Genomic DNA, 14,573 nt, shown 5'->3' on the forward strand with positions numbered 1-14,573 from the left:
CTGGAAAAATGGCTTTTTTTGACCTAGGTACTGACCTAACATAATTGCATTGTATGCTTTTGTCGTAAAGCCTTGTTGAAATCGGACACTGGTGGGATTAATAAGTTTATCTTTAAAGGGGTCTCGATGGCTAAGGTAAGACGAGGAAAGAGTAGCAAACCAGTGCTAAGGCACAAGGGGTTAGCTCCCTGTTTTAGATGTGGGGCTATCGGTCAATGGAAGAATGAGTGTCGACCTGTAATGGAGACCACTGAACCCGCTGCATTGGTTGGAGTAGCCAGGAGGAAGGCATGGCCAGCCGTTGAGAAATGCTTGTTGAAGTTTTCGATAATCATGGATTTATCGGTGGTGACCGTGTTACCTAGCCTCAGTGCAATGGGCAGCTGGGAGGTGCTCTTGTTCTCCATGGACTTCAGTGTCCCAGAACTTTTTGGAGTTAGAGCTACAGGATGCAAATTTCTGCCTGAAGAAGCTGGCCTTTGCTTTCCTGACTGACTGTGTATTGGTTCCTGACTTCCCTGAACAGTTGCATATCGCGGGGACTATTCGACGCTATTGCAGTCCGCAACAGGATGTTTTTGTGCTGGTCAAGGGCAGTCAGGTCTGGAGTGAACCAAGGGCTATATCTGTTCTTAGTTCTGCATTTTTTTTTGAACGGAGCATGCTTATCTAAAATGGTGAGGAAGTTACTTTTAAAGAATGACCAGGCATCCTCAACTGACGGGATGAGGTCAATGTCCTACCAGGATACCTGGGCCAGGTCGATTAGAAAGGCCTGCTCACAGAAGTGTTTTAGGGAACGTTTGACAGTGATTAGGGGTGGTCGTTTTACTGCGGGTCCGTAGCGGATACAGGCAATGAGGCAGTGATCGCTGAGATCCTGGTTGAAGACAGCGGAGGTGTATTTGGAGGGCCAGTTGGTCAGGATGACGTCTATGAGGGTGCCCTTGTTAACAGATTTAGGGTTGTACCTGGTGGGTTCCTTGATTTGTGTGAGATTGAGGGCATCTAGCTTAGCTTGTAGGACTGCTGGGGTGTTAAGCATATCCCAGTTTAGGTCACCTAACAGAACAACCTCTGAAGTTAGATGGGGGGCAATCAATTCACAAATGGTGTCCAGGGCGCAGCTGGTAGCTGAGGGGGGTTGGTAGCAGGCGGCAACACTGTGTATATAGAAGGAAAAATATGTTAAGGGATGACAGTTACTCCAAATGGATTGTGACATGTGTATTACTGACTTAATTTTTGTCTTCATTTCGATACAAATTTCACCAGATTGGGTCTGCTGGATTGTTGGGAACCCCCCTTGGGTTGGGGTACTAACGCCCTGATCTGGTAACTCTTCGGAGAGGTGGCCAGTAAAAAAAAAAAGGGAGTATGATAACATTTTGAAAATGGTTTCAACAGTAACCGCATGTTATACTCTGACATTTGTCTTAGAGATATTGGTATTGAGAATATAATTTATCATAATGGATGGTCTGGATTTCCAGATTCAAAGTGTCTTAAACAGATTGTTTTGCTCTGTTCTCACTCCAGTTATGGCAAATGTGACACGGTATCTTTTATGTTGTATTTGTCAGCCCTTTTTTTTTCTCCCCAATTTCGTGGTATTCAATTGGTAGTAGTTAGTCTTGTCTCATCGCTACAACTCCCATACGGACTCTGGAGAGGCGAAGGTCGAGAGCCATGCGTCCCCCGAAACACAATCCAACCAAGCCGCACTGCTTCTTGACACAATGCCCATCCAACCCGGAAGCCAGCCGCACCAATGTGTCAGAAGAAACACCGTACACCTGGCAACCGTGTCAGCGTGTACTGCGCCCGGCCCGCCCCAGGAGTTGCTAGTACGCGATGAGACAAGGATATCCCTGCTGGCCTAACCCGGACGACGCTGGGCCAATTGTGCGCCGCCTCCCGGTCGCGGCCGGCTGCGATAGAGCCTGGACTCAAACCTAGAATCTCTAGTGGCACAGCTTAGACTGCTGTGTCACTCGGGAGGTCCATCAGATGGTATCTTAATGAATGAAAGAGATAATTGAACCGAACAGTGTGAACCTAAAAACCCCTCCCTAACCGGCTGAAGAAAGAACCAAGGCGTTCAATGCGAAAGTGACTTAACACTCCTATCTGTAACCTGGGTATGGGCAGCAGGAGTGAGTCATGAGTCCTGAGACCACGCTTGTGGAGTGAGTATGGAGGGAGAACATTCAAACTTCTCTCATGCTCCTTCTGTACTGGTGGGAGAAATGGACCAGACAGAATAAAGGTAGGGCTCAGGTGAGAGACTTGTACGTGGGAAAAACGGGTTCCTTTGTGACCTGATTCAGGAAACTAGGCGTCTGTCGCAAATCACGACTTTACAGGAGAGCCTTTTGAATGTACATTTTTATTTTATCAAAATGCATTTTTTTTGGCAGAAATGCCTTCTCGAAAGTGTGACCTTTCATGTGCCTTAATATAAAACTTGTATGTGAGATAATGAGTAGGCTGGACACGCCGAGAGATGAGTTTGGATTGGTCTGCAGTGTTGTCTATATAATGAGCTGCTCTTAATGCCTAGATGGTAGAAAGGACTATCATCGTTCAAAGTATTTTTTTTGTTGTTGAAAGATAGCCATGGAGAACTGCAAATATGTTGCTACTGCTCTCAATAACATTGCTGCCCTGAATTTATCAGGCGCTATCGACAAAGGTCAGTGGGAAAAAGTTGTGGTGATGACCTACGTTCTGGACGACAATCGTGCCATGCAATAATGACTCTCTCTCTCTCTCTCTGGACATTTTGATCAGTGGAACACAACCGGCCAAACAAGCTGTGCAAACTAAACGGAAACAACACAGCATGTCTTATCAAATGGGTTGCAGTCTGCCGTGAAGCTTTCATCCATGTATACAGTTATGAATCTAGCTACAGATTCAGATATTATACGTTTATAATTTTGTCATAAAGTTGTTTTCATTGCAAGCTAAAGCTTGCTGTTATCTAGCCAGCTGGAGTTCGATCGCTGACTTGCTAACTAACCATGAACCTAATGTTATTTGGGTAACTTTAGCTTGCTATGACAATCGGTTTCTATTGCTAGTAACGTTACTCTATGGATTGGGATTATATTTCATATTTTAGCTTGCTAGTTAATGTGACATGTCTAAACAAAAGACCCGAAGTTAAAGCTTGCCGTTCGCTAGCTAATGTCAGCTGAGGTTAGGTGGCTGGCATGCTAGCTAACATTAACTTACAGTGCCTTGCGAAAGTATTCGGCCCCCTTGAACTTTGCGACCTTTTGCCACATTTCAGGCTTCAAACATAAAGATATAAAACTATTTTTTTTGTGAAGAATCAACAAGTGGGACACAATCATGAAGTGGAACGACATTTATTGGATAATTCAAACTTTTTTAACAAATCAAGAACTGAAAAATTGGGCGTGCAAAATTATTCTGCCCCCTTAAGTTAATACTTTGTAGCGCCACCTTTTGCTGCGATTACAGCTGTAAGTCGCTTGGGGTATGTCTCTATCAGTTTTGCACATCGAGAGACTGAAATTTTTTCCCATTCCTCCTTGCAAAACAGCTCGAGCTCATTGAGGTTGGATGGAGAGCATTTGTGAACAGCAGGTTTCAGTTCTTTCCACAGATTCTCGATTGGATTCAGGTCTGGACTTTGACTTGGCCATTCTAACACCTGGATATGTTTATTTTTGAACCATTCCGTTGTAGATTTTGCTTTATGTTTTGGATCATTGTCTTGTTGGAAGACAAATCTCCGTCCCAGTCTCAGGTCTTTTGCAGACTCCATCAGGTTTTCTTCCAGAATGGTCCTGTATTTGGCTCCATCCATCTTCCCATCAATTTTAACCATCTTCCCTGTCCCTGCTGAAGAAAAGCAGGCCCAAACCATGATGCTGCCACCACCATGTTTGACAGTGGGGATGGTGTGGTCAGGGTGATGAGCTGTGTTGCTTTTACGCCAAACATAACGTTTTGCATTGTTGCCAAAAAGTTCAATTTTGGTTTCATCTGACCAGAGCACCTTCTTCCACATGTTTGGTGTGTCTCCCAGGTGGCTTGTGGCAAACTTTAAACAACACTTTTTTGGATATCTTTAAGAAATGGCTTTCTTCTTGCCACTCTTCCATAAAGGCCAGATTTGTGCAATATACGACTGATTGTTGTCCTATGGACAGTCTCCCACCTCAGCTGTAGATCTCTGCAGTTCATCCAGAGTGATCATGGGCCTCTTGGCTGCATCTCTGATCAGTCTTCTCCTTGTATGAGCTGAAAGTTTAGAGGGACGGCCAGGTCTTGGTAGATTTGCAGTGGTCTGATACTCCTTCCATTTCAATATTATCGCTTGCACAGTGCTCCTTGGGATGTTTAAAGCTTGGGAAATCTTTTTGTATCCAAATCCGGCTTTAAACTTCTTCACAACAGTATCTCGGACCTGCCTGGTGTGTTCCTTGTTCTTCATGATGCTCTCTGCGCTTTTAACGGACCTCTGAGACTATCACAGTGCAGGTGCATTTATACGGAGACTTGATTTCACACAGGTGGATTGTATTTATCATTAGTCATTTAGGTCAACATTGGATCATTCAGAGATCCTCACTGAACTTCTGGAGAGAGTTTGCTGCACTGAAAGTAAAGGGGCTGAATAATTTTGCACGCCCAATTTTTCAGTTTTTGATTTGTTAAAAAAGTTTGAAATATCCAATAAATGTCGTTCCACTTCATGATTGTGTCCCACTTGTTGTTGATTCTTCACAAAAAAATACAGTTTTATATCTTTGTTTGAAGCCTGAAATGTGGCAAAAGGTCGCAAAGTTCAAGGGGGCCGAATACTTTCGCAAGGCACTGTATGTGAATTAAGTGTGTGTAACGTTGGTGTAGTTTTCTCAGAATGACATTACAAGTTATAGCCTAATGTTCGCTAGCTAATATTGAACCTATTGGTTAACCTCTCTAGGGTATGTGGGACGGTAGCGTCTCACCTCGTCAACTGCCAGTGAAACTGCATGGCACCAAATTCAAAACAGAAATCCCAAAATTCAAAATCTTCAAACATACATGTATTTTACACCATTTTAAAGACACACTTGTTGTAAATCCAGCCACAGTGTTCGATTTTCAAAATGGCTTTACGACGAAAGCAAACCAAACTATTATGTTATTAAGTCAGAGCCAAGTCACAGAAAAAATAAATAAAAATTCCAGCCAAAGAGAGGAGTCACAAAGCAGAAATGTAGATAAAATGAATCACTAACCTTTGATCTTCATCAGATGACCCTCATAGGACTTCATGTTACACAATACATGTTTTGTTCGGTAAAGATCATATTTATATCGAAAAATCTGAGTTTACATTGACGAGTTATGTTCAGTAGTTCCAAAACATCTGGTGATTTTTGCAGAGAGCCACATCAATTTCCAGAAATAGTCATAATTGTTGCTGAAAATACACGTGTTATACATGGAATTTTAGATCCACTTCTCCTTGATGCAACCGCTGTCAGATTTAAAAAAACTTTGCATGGTTTGCTTTTTCCGTAATCTGACTACGGCGCTCAGACGACAAATCAACCCAAAGAGATATCCGCCATGTTATAGTCAACAGAAGTCAGAAATAGCATTAAATATTCACTTAACATTGATGCTCTTAATCAGAATGCACTCCCAGGAATCCCAGTTCCACAAATGTTTGATTTGTTCGATTATGTCCAAATTCCTCGTTCGCGTGATCAGTACAGAATCTAAGTCCAGCGGAAAGTACGGACAAAGTGACATCTAGTGGAAGCATTAGGAAGTGCAACATGACCCCATTTCCACTATCTTGGATAAGCAAAGAGTTAACCTACAAACCTCAGATTTCCCACTTCCTGGTTGGATTTTTTTTCTCAGGTTGTTGCCTGTCATATGAGTTCTGTTATACTCACATCATTCAAACAGTTTTAGAAACTTCAGAGTTTTCTATCCAAATCTACTAATAATATGCATATCCTAGGATCTGGGCCTGAGGCACAGACAAACTGAACTGGTCCACTCACACAGACAGCATCGTGAGGAAGGCGCAGCAGCGCCTCTTCAACCTCAGGAGGCTGAAGAAATTCGGCTTGTCACCAAAAGCACTCACAAACTTCTACAGATGCACAATCGAGAGCATCCTGGCGGGCTGTATCACCGCCTGGTATGGCAACTGCACCGCCCTCAACCGTAAGGCTCTCCAGAGGGTAGTGAGGTCTGCACAACGCATCACCGGTGGCAAACTACCTGCCCTCCAGGACACCTACACCACCCGATGCTACAGGAAGGCCATAAAGATCATCAAGGACATCAACCACCCGAGCCACTGCCTGTTCACCCCGCTGTCATCCAGAAGGCGAGCAGGTCAGTACAGGTGCATCAAAGCTGGGACCGAGAGACTGAAAAACAGCTTCTATCTCAAGGCCATCAGACTGTTAAACAGCCACCACTAACATTGAGTGGCTACTGCCAACACACTGTCAATGACACTGACTCTACTCCAGCCACTTTAATAATGGGAATTGATGGGAAATGATGTAAATATATCACTAGCCACTTTAAACAATGCTACCTTATATAATGTTACTTACCCTACATTATTCATCTCATATGCATACGTAGATACTGTACTCTATCATCGACTGCATCCTTATGTAATACATGTATCACTAGCCACTTTAACTATGCCACTTGGTTTACATACTCATCTCATATGTATATACTGTACTCGATATCATCTACTGTATCTTGCCTATGCTGCTCTGTACCATCACTCATTCATATATCCTTATGTACATATTCTTTATCCCCTTACACTGTGTATAAGACAGTAGTTTTTTTGTAATTGTTAGTTAGATTACTTGTTCGTTATTACTGCATTGTCGGAACTAGAAGCACAAGCATTTCGCTACACTCGCATTAACATCTGCTAACCATGTGTATGTGACAAATAAAATTTGATTTGATTTGAGTAGCAGGCAGTTTACTCTGGGCACGCTTTTCATCCGGATGTGAAAATACTGCCCACTACCCCAAAGAAGTTAACATTGTCATAGCTAGCAAATCTGTTTGTAATGCTAGTTAAAGCTTGCTGTTAGCTACACATTCCCTGTCTGAACTGTGTGTAGTGATAAAGCAGAATGCCATTTTTTGCATCTATTGTAAAATAATGCTAAAATATGTATCTGGAATTTGTCTGTCAGCATCAATCAGTACAACCCACCTGACTCTAATCCACCAGTCATCAAAAAGAGCTGGCCCAAGCAAAGGCAGCAGCACTGTCATCAACTACAGGCACCATTTCTTCAAATACGGAGTTGGGAAAACACATGTGGACCTGAATTGTGATAACTGCAGTGGCCAAAACAACAAGTTTGTGCAATGGTATTCACAACCTCCACCACAATCTGGACCTTCACTTCCTGATCACAGGCCACACCAAGTTTGCCCATGGCTGGTGCTTCGACCTCATCAAGCAGCGCTTCAGAAAGAACAGAGTGAACACTTTGTCTGAGATTGCTGGTGTTGTGAAGGACAGTTGATGGTCTGCCTGTACAAGCACCACCTGGACTGGACACAGCAAGACAAACTGATCTTTTTGAGAAGATCAGGGAGTTTTGCAATGAAGAGGCTAGGACATTACATGCCCTGCACCAAGGGCAGGACAGAAACGGTCTCACTGAATATTGATTCCTTTGTTCATGCGTGGTTTGGACGGACCAGTCATCAGCACGATCTGCAGTGCCTCTATTCCCATGACTCTCTAACATGCACCCAATACGTTGCTGCTATTTTTTTTTATCCTGCTGCTCAGCCACTTTACCCCTGATTGTATGCATATAACTCCCTCGTCTATCACTGATATTGTTCTTGTACATACTGTACCGTATGTTATTTATATTGACACTACCTATTTATGATATTCCTACTATGCAACGAACCATTTGCCTGTACTGTTTACACCTTCTGTAGAGACCATCCACTTATCAAAATTAATTGTGTGTGTGTGTATATATGTGTATATATGTGTGTATATGTGTGTGTGGTCGTGACATACCACAACAAAATCATGTGACCGTATCAAGTGTCCAACACATGAATATATTGCGCATGCATCTGTTTATGTACATGTGCACCTCACTCAGGTTTCAACTCAGGTTGCATGACCTTTAATTTATGTATGGAATACTATGTGATCTGTGTAACGGTATATACAGTGCAAGTTCTCCCACTTAAAAATATGAGAGGCCTGTAATCTGCATCATAGGTACACTTCAACTATGACAGACAAAATTAGAAAATAAATCCAGAATCACATTGTAGGATTTTTTTTTTTAATGAATTTATTTGCAAATTATGGTGGAAAATAAGTATTTGGTCAATAACAAAAGTTTCTCAATACTTTGTTATATACCCTTTTGGCAATGACGGAGGCCAAACGTTTTCTGTATGTCTTCACAAGGTTTTCACACACTGTTGCTGGTATTTTGGCCCATTCCTCCATGCAGATCTCCTCTAGAGCAGTGATGTTTTGTGGCTGTTGCTGGGCAACACGGACTTTCAACTCCCTCCAAAGATTTTCTATGGGGTTGAGATCTGGAGACTGGCTAGGCCACTCCAGGACCTTGAAATGCTTCTTACAAAGCCACTCCTTCGTTGCCCGGGCGGTGTGTTTGGGATCATTGTCATGCTGAAAGACCCAGTCACGTTTCATCTTCAATGCCCTTGCTGATGGAGGTTTTCACTCAAATACTCATGATACATGGCCCCATTCATTCTTTCCTTTACACGGATCAGTCGTCCTGGACCCTTTGCAGAAAAACAGCCCCAAAGAAGGATGTTTCCACCCCCATGCTTCACAGTAGGTATGGTGTTCTTTGGATGCAACTCAGCATTCTTTGTAATCCAAAAACGGCGAGTTGAGTTTTTACCAAGAAGTTATATTTTGGTTTCATCTGACCATATGACATTCTCCCAATCTTCTTCTGGATCATCCAAATGCTCTCTAGCAAACTTCAGACAGGCCTGGACATGTACTGGCTTAAGCAGGGGGACACGTCTGGCACTGCAGGATTTTGAGTCCCAGGCGTAGTGTGTTACTGATGGTAGGCTTTGTTACTTTGGTCCCATCTGCAGGTCAGGCTAGGTCCCCCGTGTGGTTCTGGGATTTTTGCTCACCGTTCTTGTGATCATTTTCCCACGGGGTGAGAGTGGAGCCCCAGATCAAGGGAGATTTCTTCTGGAAACCTAATAATTGCTCCCACAGTTGATTTCTTCAAACCAAGCTGCTTACCTATTGCAGATTCAGTCTTCCCAGCCTGGTGCAGGTCTACAATTTTGTTTCTGGTGTCCTTTGACAGCTCTTTGGTCTTGGCCATAGTGGAGTTTGGAGTGTGACTGTTTGAGGTTGTGGACAGGTGTCTTTTTATACTGATAAGTTCAAACAGGTGCCATTAATACAGGTAACGAGTGGAGGACAGAGGAGCCTCTTAAAGAAGAAGTTACAGGTCTGTGAGAGCCAGAAATCTTGCATGTTTGTAGGTGACCAAATACTTATTTTCCACCATAATTTGCAAATAAATTCATTAAAAATCCTATGTGATTTTCTGGATTTATTTCTCATTTTGTCTGTCATAGTTGAAGTGTACCTATGATGCAGATTACAGGCCTCATCTTTTTAAGTGGGAGAACTTGCACAATTGGTGGCTGACAATACTTTTTTTGCCCCACTGTAAAGTATGCTAATGTATTGGTATGAAGGAATTTGGGAAGTGGTGTAAAAATACCACAAACTACTTAAGTAATACTTAAAAGTATCTGTACATTACTTTACTATTTTATATTTTTGACTACTTCTATTCACTACATTGTAAATAAAATAATGTACTTTTTACTCAATACATTTCCCTTGACACCCAAATGTACTTTTTTTGACAGGAAAATTGTCCAATTCACACACTTATCACTGGTCATCCGAACATCCCTACTGCCTCTGCTCTGGCCGACTCACTAAACACAAATTCTTTGTTTATTATATTTATTTCACATTTATTTACCAGGTAGGCCAGTTGAGAACAGGTACAGTGTGTGCAAATGTAGGGAGGTAAGGCAATAAATTGGCCATGGAGGCAAAATAATTACAATTTAGCGTTAACACTGGAGTGATAGCTGTGCAGATGATGTGCAAGTAGAGATACTGGGGTGCAAAAGAGCAAGAAGATCAATAACAATATGGGGATGAGGTAGTTGGGTGTGCTATATATAGATTGGCTGTGTATAGGTACAGTGATTGGTAAGCTGCTCTGACAGCTGATGCTTAAAGTTAGAGCGGGAGATCTAAGTCAAGCTTCAGTGATTTTTGCAATTCGTTCCAGTCATTGGCCGCAGAGAACTGGAAGGAAAGGCGGACAAAGTGAGTTGGCTTTGGAGTGCATGCGTGCTACGGGTGAGTGTTGCTATGGTGACCAGTGAGCTGAAATAAGGTGGGGATTTATCTAGCAAAGACTAAAAGATGATCTGGAGCCAGTGGGTTTGGCTATGAATATGTAGTGAGGGCCAGCCATCGAGAGCATACAGGTCGCAGTAGTGGGCAGAATAAGGGGCTTTGGTGACAAAACAGACGGCACTGTGATAGACTACATCCAGTTTGTTGAGTAGAGTGTTGGAGGCTATTTTGTAAATGACATCGTCAAGGATCGGTAGGATAGACAGTTTTACGAGGGTATGTTTGGCAGCATGAGTGAAGGAGGCTTTGTTGCGAAATAGGAAGCCGATAATAGATATCATTTTGGATTGAAGATGCTTAATGTGAGTTTGGAAGGAGAGTTTACAGTCTATCCAGACACCTAGGTATTTATAGTTGTCCAGATATTCCAAGTCAGAACCGTCCAGAGTAGTGATGCTAGTCGTGCGGGCGCAGGCAGCGATCAGTTGAAGAGCGTGCATTTAGTTTTACAAGTATTTAAAAGTAGTTGGAGGCCACGGAAGGAGAGTTGTATGGCATTGCAGCTCGTTTGGAAGTTTATTAACAGTGTCCAAAGAAGGGCCAGATGTATACAGAATGGTGTCGTCTGCGTAGAGGTGGATCAGTGACATCATTGATATCTACAGAGAAAAGTGTCGGTCTGAGAATTGAACCCTGTGGCACCCCCATAGAGACTGCCAGAGGTCCGGACAACAGGCCCTCCGATTTGACACACTGAACTCTATCTGAGAAGTAGTTGGTGAACCAGGCGAGGCAGTCATTTGAGATAAGAATGTGGTTATTGACAGAGTCGAAAGACTTGGCCAGGTCAATGAAGACGGCTTCACAGTACTGTCTTTTATTGATCGCGGTTATGATATCGTTTTGGACCTTGAGTGTGGCTGAGGTGCACCGATGACCAGCTCGGAAACCAGATTGCATAGTGGAGAAGGTACGGTGGGATTTGAAATAGTCGGTGATCTGTTAACTTCTTCTCAGCTAAACTGAGTTTTTATGGATATAAAGAAGGACATTATCGAACAAAAGAACCCTTTTGGAGGGCCAACAGAAGAAGATCAAAGGTAAGGCATTTATTATATTGCTATTTTTGACTTTCGTGGCGCACCTGCCTGGTTGAAATATGTTTTCATGCTTTTGTATGCGGCGTGCGGTCTTCAGATAATCGCATGGTGTGCTTTCGCCGTAAAGCCTTTTTGAAATCTGACACAGCGGCTGGATTAACAAGAAGTTAAGATTTATTTTGATGTATTACGTTACCGTCCCACCTGCCCATAAGAAGTTAATGACTCCAACCTAGGTGTATGTAAACTTCTGACTTCAACTGTAGGTGTATAATAGTTTGGGTCTAAAGTGTCTCCCCCTTTGAAGAGCGGGTTGACCGCAGCAGCTTTCCAATCTTTGGGGATCTCAGACGATACGAAAGAGACGTTGAACAGGCTACTTTTGGGGGTTGCAACAATTTCGGCAGATCATTTTAGAAAGAGAGGATCCAGATTGTCTAACCCAGCTGATTTGTAGGGATCCAGATTTTGCAGCTCTTTCAGAACATCAGCTATTTAGATTTGGCTGAAGGAGAAGCGGGGGGTGCTTGGGCAAGTTACTGCAGGGCGTGCAGAGCTGTTGGCCGGGTGGAAAGCATGGCCAGCCGTAGAAAAATGCTTATTGAAATTATCGATTATCGTAGATTTATTGCTGCTGACAGTGGTTCCTAGCCTCTTGGCAGTGGGCAGCTGGGAGGAGGTGCTCTAATTCTTTAGTGTCCCAAATCTTTTTGTAATTATTGCTACAGGATGAACATTTCTGTTAGGAAAGCTTGGGCTATTTTTTTCAAACTGACTGTATATTGGTTCCTGACTTCCCTGAAAAGTAATGCAGAACGCCACAGGATGTTTTTGTGCTGATCAAGGGCAGTCAAGTCTGGGGTGAACCAATATCCAATTATCTGTTCTTAGTTCTACATTTTTTTAAATGGGGCAAGCTTCTTTAACTTCTTGCGTCGAGCAATCCCGTATCCGGGAGCGTAATCATAGCCTCAAGCTCATTACCATAACGCAACGTTAACTATTCATGAAAATCGCAAATGAAAGAAATATATTCACTCACAAGCTTAGCCTTTTGTTAACAACACTGTCATCTCAGATTTTCAAAATATGCTTTTCAACCATAGCTACACAAGCATTTGTGTAAGAGTATTGATAGCTAGCATAGCATTAAGCCTAGCATTCAGCAGGCAACATTTTCACAAAAACAAGAAAAGCATTCAAATAAAATCATTTACCTTTGAAGAACTTCAGATGTTTTCAATGAAGAGACTCTCAGTTAGATAGCAAATGTTCATTTTTTTTTGCAAAAAGATTATTTGTGTAGGAGAAATCGCTCCGTTTTGTTCATCACGTTTGGCTAAGAAAAAACCCTGAAAATTCAGTCATTACAACGCCAAACTTTTTCCCAAATTAACTCCATAATATCGACAAACATGGCAAACGTTGTTTAGAATCAATCCTCAAGGTGTTTTTCACATCTATTCGATGATAACTCATTCGTGGCAGTTGGGTTTCTCCTCTGAAGCAAATGGAAAAATACACGCAGCTGGAGATTATGTAATAATTGCGACGGAGGACACCAAGCGAGCACCTGGTAGATGTAGTGTAAAATGGTCAATCTTCCAATGATATGCCTACAAATACGTCACAATACTGCAGACACATTGGGGAAACGACAAAGTGTAAGCTCATTCCTGGCGCATTCACAGCCATATAAGGAGACATTGGAACACAGCGCCTTCAAAATCTGGGGTACTTCCTGTTTGAAATGTCATCTTGGTTTCGCCTGTAGCATCAGTTCTGTGGCAATCACAGATAATATCTTTGCCGTTTTGGAAACGTCAGAGTGTTTTCTTTCCAAAGCTGTCAATTATATGCATAGTCGAGCATCTTTTCGTGACAAAATATGTTTAAAACGGGAACTCTTTTTATCCCAAAATTAAAAGAGCGCCCCCTATATCGAAGAAGTTAAGATGGCGAGGAAAGCACTTTTAAAGAGCAACCAGGCATCCTCTACTGACGGGATGGGGTCAATATCCTTCCAGGTTACCCGGGCCAGGTCGAATAGAAAGACCTGCTCGCTGAAGTGTTTTAGGGAGCGTTTGACAGACATGAGGGGTGAGGGGTGACCGCGGACCAATTACGGAAGCAGTCAGGATGATATCTAAGAGGGTGCCCATGGTTACGGATTTAGGGTTGTACCTGGTAGGTCCCCTTTATAATATGTGTGATATTGAGGGCATCTAGCTTAGATTGGAGGATGGCCGGTGTGTTAAGCATGTCCCAGTTTAGGTCACCTAACAGTACGAACTCTGAAGATAGATGGGGGGCAATCAATTCAAATATGGTGTCCAGGGCACAGCTGGGGGCTAAGGGGGGTGAGAGCGACAACGGTGAGAGACTTGTTTCTGGAAAGGTGGATTTTTAAAAGTAGAAGCCCAAATGTTTTGGGCACAGACCTGGAGGGTATGATAGAACTCTGCAGGCTATCTCTGCAGTACATTGCAACTGCGCCCCCTTTGGCAGTTCTATCTTGTCAGAAAATTTTGTAGATGGGGATGGAAATTTCAGGATTTTTGGTGGACAGGATTCAGACACGGCTAGGACATCAGGGTTGGTGGAGTGTGCTAAAGCAGTGAATAAAACAAACTTAGGGAGGAGGCTTCTGATTTTAACATGCATGAAACCAAGGCTTTTACGTTTAGAGAAGTCAACAAATGAGCGCCTGGGGAATGAGAGCGGTGCTAGGGGCTGCAGGGTTAACCTTTACATCACCAGAGGAGGAGTAGGATAATGGTACGGGTAAAGGCGATAACAACTGGTCGTCTATTACGTTCAGAACAGAGAACAAAAGGAGCAGATTTCTGGGCGTGGAAGAATAGATTCAAGGCATAATGTACAGACAAGGGTATGGTAGGATGTGAGTACAGTGGAGATAAGCCTAGGAATTAAATGATGTTTAGAGAGGTTTTGTCTCTAGAGGCACCAGTTAAGGTCATTTGCAAATCCAAAACACAGGATGAGGT

Source organism: Oncorhynchus tshawytscha, linkage group LG17 (genome assembly GCF_018296145.1).
Source record: "Oncorhynchus tshawytscha isolate Ot180627B linkage group LG17, Otsh_v2.0, whole genome shotgun sequence".
Taxonomy (NCBI): domain Eukaryota; kingdom Metazoa; phylum Chordata; class Actinopteri; order Salmoniformes; family Salmonidae; genus Oncorhynchus; species Oncorhynchus tshawytscha.